Source organism: Macrotis lagotis, chromosome 4 (genome assembly GCF_037893015.1).
Source record: "Macrotis lagotis isolate mMagLag1 chromosome 4, bilby.v1.9.chrom.fasta, whole genome shotgun sequence".
Lineage (NCBI taxonomy): Eukaryota > Metazoa > Chordata > Mammalia > Peramelemorphia > Peramelidae > Macrotis > Macrotis lagotis.
The window spans coordinates 273,820,183-273,831,194 of record NC_133661.1 but is presented as its reverse complement, the minus strand read 5'-3'; the positions used below and the strand labels follow the sequence as shown (position 1 = coordinate 273,831,194).

Sequence of the window (11,012 nt, the reverse complement as noted above, 5' to 3'; positions counted from 1 at the left end):
TCCCGGAAGAGGGGGAGGAGTCAGCGGCCGTGAACCCGATTGGTGGAATGACAGTGATATGCAAATAAGACGCCATATATCGTAGGGGCATTTGAAGCCACAGAATGGAACCTGGCAAATTCAACAGGAAGTTTAGGATCCTACCATTCCGCAGACTTCCGGCCCAGCGCCAGGGCAAACCTCTTACCCTGACAGGATTCCTTACCATGGGAGTGGCCCATAATTTAACTTTGGACTCTCAAGAACCAAATTAAGAGCTGGTATCAAACGCTTCTCTCAGCAGTGCAGGCCTGTTTTCAGCCTAGTAGAAGGCGTCAGCTTTGAACAGCATTAACAATCGCACCCCGAGCGGAACCAGAAGAACACTGAACACCCTAACAGCAACATGGGGGCGATGATCAGCCTTGATGGACTCGTGCAGCAGTCAGGGACAATTTGGGGCTCTGCAGGGGAGAATACCATCTGTATCCAGAGAAAGAACTGTGGAGTTTGAACAATCGAACCCCAATTCCTTTCCTTCCCTTTTCTCCTCTCCTGCCCCCCCACTATGATCTGATCTTCTTTCCATTACCAAAATACCTAGATTTCATGAGCTTTAAAAAAATATTGGTTATCTGCAATATAATTGTCACTTTTATAATCATATGTTTTGTTTTGTGCATACAAAAATTTTCTAAGGTGTCCATTGGTTTCATCAGAGTGCCTAAAGGGTTCATGACCACCCCCAAAATTAAGAATCGCTGATCTAGTCAGCATTTATGTTCTTTATTCCCAACTTTCCCTCTTCTTCTCTTGTACCAAGATTTCTTGCTTCTTCATCAAACCTTCCTTAATACCTTTATATGTATAGCCCCTCTGCTAATCAGAATAATCTTTGATTCTATTTTTTGGGGGGTTTTGCAAAGCAATGGGATTAAGTGACTTGCCCAAGGTCATACACCTAGGTAACTATTAGCTGTCTGTGTTTGGGATTTGAACTCAGGTTCTCCTGACCCCAGGGCCAGTCCTCTATCCAGTGTACCACCTAGGTGCCTCCAAAAGCTTTTTTTAAATTTTTTTTAATTTTTATTAAAGATATTATTTGAGTTTTACAACTTTCCCCCAATCTTGCTTCCCTCCCCCCACCCCCACCCCACAGATAGCACTCCTTCAGTCTTTACTTTGTTTCCTTGTTGTACCTTGATCCAAATTGGGTGTGATGAGAGAGAAATCATATCCTTAAAAAGAACAGAATTCTCAGAGGTAACCAGATCAAACAATAAGACATCTGGGTTTTTTTTTTTTTTCCCGAATTAAAGGGAATAGTCCTTGCACTTTGTTCAAACTCCACAGCTCCTTATCTGGATACAGATGGTACTCTCCTTTGCAGACAGCCAAAAACTGTTCCCAATTGTTGCGCTGATGGAACGAGCAAGTCCTTCAAGGTTGAACATCACTCCCATGTTGCTGTTAGGGTGTACAGTGTTTTTCTGGTTCTGCTCATCTCACTCAGCATCAGTTCATGCAAATCCCTCCAGGTTTCCATGAAATCCCCTCCCTCCTGGTTTCTAATAGAATAATAGTGTTCCATGACATACATATACCACAGTTTGCTAAACCATTCCCCAACTGAAGGACATTTACTGGATTTCCAATTCTTTGCCATCACAAACAGGGGCTGCTATAAATATTTTTGTACAAGTAATGTACCCTTTTTCCTCAACTCTTCAGGGTATAGACCCAGTAGTGGTATTGCTGGGTCAAAGGGTATGCACATTTTTGTTGCCCTTTGGGTGTAGTTCCAAATAGCTCTCCAAAAGGGTTGGATGAGTTCACAGCTCCACCAACAGTGTAATAGTGTCCCAGATTTCCCACATCCCTTCCAACAATGATCATTATCCTTCCTGGTCATACTGGCCAATCTGAGAGGTGTGAGGTGGTACCTCAGAGAAGCTTTAATTTGCATTTCTCTAATAATTAATGATTTAGAGCATTTTTTCATATGGCTATGGATTGCTTTGATCTCCTCATCTGTAAATTGCCTTTGCATATCCTTTGACCATTTGTCAATTGGGGAATGGCTTTTTGTTTTAAAAATATGACTCAGTTCTCTGTATATTTTAGAAATGAGTCTTTCTCAGAATCATTAGTTTTAAAGATTGTTTCCCAATTTACTACTTTTCTTTTGATCTTGATTACATTGGTTTTATCTGTGCAAAAGCTTTTTAATTTAATGTAATCGAAATCATCTAATTGGATTTTGGTGATGTTCTCCAACTCTTCCTTAGTCATAAATTGCTCCCCTTTCCATAGATCTGACAGGTAAACTAGTCCTTGATCTTCTAATGTGCTTATAGTATTGTTTTTTTATGTCTATGTCCTGTAACCATTTGGATCTTATCTTCGTAAAGGGTGTGAGGTGTTGGTCTAATCTAAGTTTCTTCCATACTAACTTCCAATTTTCCCAGCAGTTTTTATCAGAGGGAGTTTTTATCCTGGTGGCCTGACTCTTTGGGTGTATCAAACAGCAGATTACTATAATCCTCTCCTGCTTTTACAAATAGTCTATTCCACTGATCCACCACTCTATTTCTTAGCCAATACAAAACAGTTTTGATGACTGATGCTTTATAATATAATTTTAGATCAGGTAGGGCTAAGCCACCTTCGTTTGCATTTTTTTTATTAAGCTTCTGGCAATTCTTGACTTTTTATTTCTCCATATGAATTTACATACAATTTTTTCTAACTCATTAAAGTAATTTTTTGGAATTTTGATTGGTAGGGCACTAAACAGATAGTTTAGTTTTGGTAGAATTGTCATTTTTATTATATTAGCTCTCCCTATCCATGAGTTGTTATTTGCCCAGTTATTTAAATCTGATTTAATTTGTCTGAGAAGTGTTTTATAATTGTTTTCAAAAAGATTCTGAGTCTGTCTTGGCAAATAGACTCCCAAGTATTTTACACTGTCTGAGGTTATTTTGAATGGGATTTCTCTTTCTAGCTCTTCCTGCTGTTTCTTGCTAGACATATATAGGAAAGTTGAGGATTTATGGGGGTTTATTTTATAACCTGCAACTATGCTAAAATTGCTAATTGTTTCCAGTAGTTTTTTAGATGATTTCTTGGGATTCTCTAGGTAGACCATCATGTCATCTGCAAAGAGTGAGAGTTTTGTCTCTTCCTTCCCAAATCCAATTCCTTTAATTTCTTTTTCTTCTCTAATTGCTGATGCTAACATTTCTAATACAATATTGAATAGTAGTGGTGATAATGGGCACCCTTGTTTAACCCCTGATCTTCTTGGGAATGCCTCTAGCCTCTCCCCATTGAGTATAATGCTTGTTGATGGTTTCAGACAGATACTGCTCATTATTTTAAGGAACAGTCCATTTATTCCTACACTCTCTAGTGTTTTTAATAGGAATGGATGCTGTATTTTGTCAAAAGCTTTTTCAGCATCTATTGATATGATCATATGGTTTCTGATAGGTTTGTTATTGATATAATTGAGTATACTAACAGTTTTCCTAATATTGAACCAACCCTGCATTCCTGGAATAAATCCTACTTGATCATAATGTATTATCCTAGTGATGACTTGTTGTAGTCGTTTTGCTAAGATTTTATTTAGGATTTTTGCATCTATATTCATCAGGGAGATAGGTCTATAATTTTCTTTCTCTGTTTTAACTTTTCCTGGTTTAGGTAACAGTACCATATTGGTTTCATAGAGAGAGTTAGGCAGAGTTCCATCTTTCCCTATTTTCCCAAAGAGGTTATATAGGATTGGAACCAATTGTTCCTTAAATGTTTGGTAGAATTCACTTGTGAATCCATCAGGCCCTAGAGATTTTTTTTAGGGAGTTCAATAATGGCTTGTTGAATTTCTTTTTCTGAGATAGGGTTGTTCAGGTATTTAATCTCTTCTTCATTTAACCTGGGCAACTTATATTTTTGTAAATATTCATCCATTTCACTTAGATTATCAAATTTATTGGCATAAAGTTGGGCAAAATAATTTCAAATTATTACTTTAATTTCCTCCTCATTGGTGGTGAGTTCACCTTTTTCATTTATGATATTAGCAATTTGATTCTCTTCTTTCTTTTTTAAAACAAATTGACGAGAGGTTTATCAATTTTATTGGTTTTTTCATAATACCAACTTTTGGTTTTATTTATTAATTCAATAGGTTTTTTGCTTTCAATTTTATTAATTTCTCCTTTAATTTTTAAAATTTCTAATTTGGTATTTGATTGGGGATTTTTGATTTGTTCTTTCTCTATTTTTTTTAGTTGCATGTTTAGTTCATTGATTTCCTCTTTCTCCAATTTATTCATATAAGCATTTAGAGCTATAATATATGCCCTATGAGTTGCTTTGAATGAATCCCATAGGTTTTGGTATGTTGTTTCATTATTATCATTATCTAGGATAAAATGGTTAATTCTTTCTGTAATTTGTTTTTTGGTCCACTCATTTTTTAAGATGAGGTTATTCAGTTTCCAATTTGCTCTGGGTCTATATCTCCTTGGCCCAGTATTGCATATGACTTTTATTGCATTGTGATCTGAGAAAGATGTATTCACTATTTCTGCCTTTCTGCAGTTGATCATTAGGTTTTTATGTCCTAGTACATGGTCAATTTTTGTATAAGTTCCATGTACTGCAGAGAAAAAGGTATATTCCTTTCTATCCCCATTCAGTTTCCTCCATAAGTCTACCATATCTAATTTTTCTAACAATCTATTTACCTCCCTAATTTCTTTCTTGTTTGTTTTATGATTTGATTTATCTAGATCTGATAGCGGGAGGTTGAGGTCTCCTACTTGTAGAGTTTTGCTGTCTATGTCTTCCTGTAATTCTTTCAGCTTCTCCTCTAAGAATGTGGGTGCTGTCCCACTGGGTGCATATATATTCAATATTGAAATGACTTTATTGTCTATGGTACCTTTTATGAGGATAAAGTTTCCTTCCTTATCTCTTTTAACACTATCTATTTTTGTTGCTGCTTTGTCTGAGATAAGGATTGCTACCCCTGCTTTTTTTACTTCAGCTGAAGCAAAATATATTTTGCTCCAACCTTTTACTTTTACTCTATATGTATCTCTCCACTTCAAATGAGTTTCTTGTAAGCAGCATATTGTAGGATTATGGTTTTTAATCCACTCTATTTGCTTACGTTTTAAGGGAGAGTTCATCCCATTCACATTCAATGTTATGAGTACTAATTCTTTATTGCCCTCTGTGCTATCTTCCCTCTGTTTGTATTTTTTCCCCTTTCCTCCCCTTTTATCCATATTCCCCAGTATTTTGTTTTTGAATACCACCTCCTTCAGTGTTTTTGCCCTCCTATATCACACCCTCCCCTTTCTTTCCCCTTTCCCTTTTTCCCTTTTCCCTTCCCTTCCTTTTGTTATTTCCCCTTTCTTCCCCCACTCCCCTATTCCCTTTTTAATACTTGGAAGGTTAGATGTTTTATAAGTTAACTGATTATGTGTAGGTTGACTTTAAGTCACGTCTGATGAGAAGATTCAGGTGTTTCTCCTCCAGTACCTTCTTCCCCTCTATTACCATAGGTTTTTTTATACCTCTTAGTGTAATGAGATTTGTCCCATTCAATCCCCTCCCTCCTCCCGTCTCTTTCCTGTCCCCCTTTTTAGGGAGGTAGTGCATTTTTTTAGATCATTCTATCTAAGTTATAGAAAATTCTGAGTGTCTGTCCCTTCTAGTTCAGTATATTCTGTTGAATAGAGTCAAAATTCCTGAGAGTTATTAGAGTCTTTCTCCCCAGTGGAGTTAAAGCCAGTTACATCCCATTAGATATCAGTCTCATGGATAGGTCATGGATGTCCATCATTTCTGGCTAGGTATATTCTCTCTGTTAGAGTTACATTTCTCAGGATTTATGAGAGTCTCTACCCCTCCCCCCCATGTTGGGATATAGCCAGTTTCAACTTACTGGATTGCATATTTTTCCTTTTACCTCCCCCCCCTTTTTTTTTCTTTTCATGTGTCTCTTGAACCTCCTGTTTGATATCCAAATTTTCTGTTTAGCTCTGGTCTTTTCATCAGAAATTTTTGGAATTCTTCCATTTCGTTAAATGTCCATCTTTTTCCCTGGAAGAGTAGGCTCAGCTTTGCAGGCAAGTAGATTCTTGGCTGCATTCCAAACTCCCATGCTCTTCAAAATATCTCGTTCCAGGCTCTTCAATCCCTTAAAGTTTATGCAGCCAGGTCCTGCGTGATCCTTACTGTGGCTCCTTGATATTTAAATTGTTTCTTTCTGGCTGCTTGCAGGATTTTCTATTTTATCTGATAGTTCTGGAGTTTGGCCACAACATTCCTTGGTGTTTTCATTTTAGCATCTTTTTCTGGTGGGGATCGATGTACTCTTTCAATAACTACTTTGCCCTCCGATTCCATGATGTCAGGGCAGTTTTCCATCACTAGATCCTGTAATATTAAGTCCAGGCCTTTTTTCTCTTCAATGTTTTCAGGAAGTCCTATAATTTTCAGGTTGCCCCTCCTCGATCTATTCTCGAGGTCAGTGGTTTTGTTGATGAGGTATTTCACATTTGCTTCTATTTTTTCTAATTTTTGATTTTGTTTAACAGACTCTTGCTGTCTCATGGAGTCATTAGTTTCTGTAGACTCCATTATTTTTTTGGGGGGAGGAGTTTTCTTCATTAACCTTTTCCACTTGGTCAATTCTACTTTTGAAAGAGCTTTCCATTTGACCAATTGAGGTTTTGAGAGAATTAATTTCTTTTTGCATTTGCTCATTTGAGGATCTGAGAGAATTATTCTCATTTTGTAATTGTCCAATTCTACTTTCTAAGGTTTTGTTTTCTTGTTGCAAGGTATTAATTGTCCCCCCCCCCAAATTTTCCAGTTGATTTTTAAACTCCTTCCTTATTCCTTCAAGGAAGTCTTTAAGTGCTGGAGACCAGATTGTATTCTCCTCAGAGGTTCCAGGTCTCTCTGGGTTGGGGTCTTTCCCTTCCAGGAATTTTTCTATGGATCAGCCTTTCCACTGACCCTGCTTCATTATGCTAAGACCTTGAGTTGGGTGGGGCTGGTTCACCTGGGCTTGGGATCTCTAAAGGCTTTACTGAGTGCAGTTTCTCTGCCTGGCCAGTAGGAGGAGCTGGTTGCCCTCTCTGGGGTGTCTGTGACCTTGGTTGTGAGGCCTTCTCCCTTTGCTTGATGGAGGGAATTGGAGCTATTGAATTCTTTTGACTTCAATCAATGGTGGGCCTTACCCTGGCCTGAGGTGATTCCTCAGCTGGGCTGGTTTTTTTGCTCACACACCTGGGCCTGAGGCAGAAATAATTTGCATTTGTTTGGGAGGAGGCCTCAGTGCAATGGAGGCGTGGGCTCAGAGTTTCTCAGACCTGAGGAGCCCAGGGATGGCGTCCACAGCTCTCCTGCACCAGACCTCTCCCCGCAGCCCTTTCCCCAAGCTCCAGGGGGACAGCCCCAACACCAGCGCCTCTGCTTCCCCGTGGACCCAAGCCCCCTTCGTCCAGCCCCAGCGCTGATCCAGCAGGTCCGGCTCTCGGGCCCTCAGACTCCTGGTTCCAATTCAGCTGTTGGTCTGGCTGATCCCGGGCTGATTTTCCCTTGAAGCCCAGACTCACCTGCAGGTACTCAACCAAGGCTGCTGCAGGAGACAAATCCTGAGTTCGATTTTCCTCTCCTGGCTTTTCTTTCTGGCTTTCCTGGTTTGGATTTCTTTTAAGAGGTTTGTTTCATGTGACAGATGGGGAAGAGATCAGGAGACTTTAGAACTGTGCCTGTCTTCTCTCTGCCATCTTGGCCGGAAGTCCCCTCAAAACCTTTGATTCTCCATTTTAGATACCATACTTTGAAAAGAAGGAAAATGTTTTATTTTGGTACAACAGACACTTCCCAACAAATATCCAAATCATCTTATCATTCTTAAAGGAAGTATAAGGGTAGTGTCATGACCTAAGTGGTACTGGTGAAGCATCTCCCCAAAAATGCAGGAGTGAAGCAAGTACCTTTGTTTCTTGTTCCTCCTCTTCATAATTTGACAGCAACAGCAAACTGCTTCTGTATCTTTGCTAGGAAAACCTCAAGTGGGGTCAAGAGGAGTCCAAAATGACTCAAGGGCAACTGGAATTGGAATCAAAGAACTTCAGAAATGGAAGGATGCTCATAAATGCACAACAGATCATTTAAATGCAATTCATCACATTTATGACACATCTACTTTTTTTTTAAAGTTTTTGCAAGGCAATAGAGTTACGTAACTTGCCCAAGGCCACACAGCTAGGTAATTACTAAGTGTCTGAGGTCGGATTTGAACTCAGGTACTCCAGACTCCAGGGCCGGTGCTCTATCCACTGTGCCACCTAGCTGCCCCTGACACATCTACTTTTAAGAAAGTAATGCTCCTCCCTCCCTTTTCCTTTCCTTTTCCCCTCATTCTGCCCTACTCTATCCTAATACTTTATAGATGTTATCTGTCACATTTGATCCTCACAACCTTGACGGTTGCTATCCTCATTTTATATTGGAGAAATATTAGACAAATAGAGATTAAATAACCTGCCCAAAGATCACATGGTTCCAGGTTAAATGAAGCCAAATTTAAACTTAGGTTTCCTAATGCCAAACCCAGCAATCTATTCATAATAATAACATCTAACACGTATATGGTTCTTTTGTCAGGCAAGGAAGTGTCTGAGGTCACTTTTGAACTCCCTGTTCCTGAGACATAGCATTATCAACTTAGGCCTTCAACTGCTTGTTGGTTAGCTAAGTTTTCAGTAGGGGTTCTTAACCTCTCCAGTAACTGGTTTTTTATAAATGGATAATTATATTTCAGGAATAATTTGTTTCCTTTATAATCCTAGTTTCATTTTTTTTATTAATTAAAACACAGTATTCCCAGAAGGGGTCTACAAGCTTCGCTAGACTGACTGCCAGGGTTTAAAAGATGACGCTTTACAGTGAGATGAGAAAACTGAGGACCGGAGTGGTTATGTGACTTTGGGCCATAGTTCATCTTAATGAACCAGATTTTTAATTTATATCATAATTTTATCCATTTAGTCCGAGATGGGCGAAGTCTCCAGGTCCTTGATTGACCATTCATCCACATTTACGCACCCCCTTTCTATTATTTCTCATCTGTGTAGGCTTTGAGGGCCTCTACTCGGGCGCAAGTGCCAGCGTGTTGCTGAGGCCCCACCCCAGCCTTTTCTGGCTTCTTCCGGAGAAGGCCACGCCCCCTTTGCTTCAGGGCCAATCGGGGCCGTTGTCGACGCTGATTGGCTGGCTCTCTCCCTCTCTTCTCCCTCTCCCCAGGACACAGCTGGTGGGCGCTTGGCCGAGCCAGGCCCTAGGACGGTGGCACCGAGGGCTCGAGTCCCGGAGGCTCCCTGGCGGAGCTGCGGGTCCCCGGGCGCTGGGCCGCAGAAGCCAGGTTCGATGACCACTTGGGGTTCTGTTTTACGACCTTCGGGAAGACCCTCGCGGGGATGAGGGTGGGGTGGCGCAGTGGCGCCTCGGCTTCCCTCCCCGCCAGTAGGGGTTCTTCAGCCCGGGGCCTGGGTGGAGGGGACGGTTCTTGCCTAGAGTGTGCCTCCTTAATGGGGGAGGCGGCCCTTCTTAAGGTGAGCTCGTTGAGGGTGTAGGACTAGATTGCACATGTATGTCTTTAGCCCCCGGGAGTCTTGCTTGGTTTTGGAATGGGGATCAAAGCTCAGGTTCCTTTAGGGGAAAGGTCCTGGACTCTGTGACTTAACCAGAGTCACACAGCTAGAAAGTGAGGTTGAACTTTTAGGAAAAAAAAATTGTTAACAGTTTCAGTATAATTGATTTCCTTTGTAATTATGTGCCTTCAGTTTATTCCTTATAAACATTTTCCACTCTGATCCATAACAGTTCTGAAAGACTTTATTTTTTGTTTATTTATTTTTTTTAGGTTTTTGCAAGGCAAATGGGGTTAAGTGGCTTGCCCAAGGCCACACAGCTAGGAAATTATTAAGTGTCTGAGGTCGGATTTGAACTCAGGTACTCCTGACTCCAGGGCCTGCGGTCTATCCAGTGCGCCACCTAGCTGCCCCACTGAAAGACTTTAAAATGAAAAATGCTGTCCATCTCCAGAGGCAGATGATGGACTTTAAGGACAGATTAAATCATGTTTTCCTTTCTCTCTTTCCTTTCCTCTCTTCTTCCTTCCTCCCCCCTTTTACCTTCCCATGGATAATTTGGAAATATCTCTTGCGCGACTTCATATTGTAATCCTTGCCTTCTCAGTGACTGGGGGAGGACATGGATGGAGGGAGTAGGAGAATTTGAAACTTAAAATTTAAAAAAAATTCTTTCTGTGTGGTCGTGTGACTCACAGAAATGCCCCTATTTTGGGCAATTTTTTTCAGGGAAACTGCAGTGTTGAGGTGGGTCTATTCTTTTTAAAAAGAACAACCAACCTATTTTAAAGTACCTAGGTATTACTAGAAATAATACTGCAGACTTAAAAAACAAAATTAACCCTGTAGGTACTAGAGGTCAAGGTCCCTTGATACTTATGCTTCACAAAGAGAAGAATCATTGCTTTACTTTTGATATTTTGATATCTTAGTGAGGTTCACCATATTAGCAAGGTACTAACAAAGTCACAGTTTGCTTCTTTTATTTGCTTTCATTGTGAAACTGGATTGTATTTTTTCCTTTTCCTGGAAGATTTTGGTACAACCACTAAAAAAAATGGAGTTGTTAACTGTATTATGAATTGGTCCTGAATAGAACCATCCAGATAACTACCATTTCCAATATTAAAGCTTATAAAACACCTGGGGTGATCAAGATTGGGTAATTCAGAATGTTTTGTCTGTATGATTGGGTGACCTCTTTGTGCTTACTTACAGTGAGTCACCATCTTGTTTGGGAAGCCTGGCTCAAGGCTAGTTAGATATACTTGCAAAAAACAAATCATCAGATCTTCTTGATGGGGACTGTTTTGAGAGGTTACCTTTTCTCTGTCCTTGTCC

General features: G+C 40.1%; 1 protein-coding gene across 1 annotated transcript in view; it reads left to right on the top strand.

The window, feature by feature from the left end:
- The first annotated feature begins 9,330 nt into the window (after nt 1-9,330).
- RAD51B (RAD51 paralog B) overlaps nt 9,331-11,012 on the top strand; it is an 832,520-nt gene continuing 830,838 nt past the window's right edge. The window contains exon 1 of the mRNA XM_074236283.1: nt 9,331-9,442. The gene's annotated coding sequence lies outside the window, so the exon portion shown is untranslated. The remainder of the gene's footprint in view (nt 9,443-11,012) is intronic.